Source organism: Propithecus coquereli, unplaced genomic scaffold, assembly GCF_000956105.1.
Source record: "Propithecus coquereli isolate 6110/MARCELLA unplaced genomic scaffold, Pcoq_1.0 Scaffold40, whole genome shotgun sequence".
Taxonomy (NCBI): Eukaryota; Metazoa; Chordata; class Mammalia; order Primates; family Indriidae; genus Propithecus; species Propithecus coquereli.
The window spans coordinates 1,925,178-1,925,488 of NW_012149730.1; positions in this window are offsets into that span (position 1 = coordinate 1,925,178).

Consider the following 311-nt stretch of genomic DNA (forward strand, 5'->3'; position numbering starts at 1 on the left):
AACGACACCATAGACCAAATGGACCTAACAGACATTTACAGAACATTTCACTGAACAGCTGCAGAATACACATTCTTTTCATCATCACATGGAGCATTCTCCAGAATTGACTATGTGTTAGAACACAAAACAAGTCTCAAAAAATTTTAAAAAATTGAAACCATATCAAGTACCTTATGTGACCATATGGAATAAAACTAGACATTGATAATAAGGAAAACATTAGAAACTATACAAATACATAGAAATTAAACAACATGCTCCTGAATGACTAATGAGTGAAAAAAGAAATTAAGAATGAAATAAAAAAA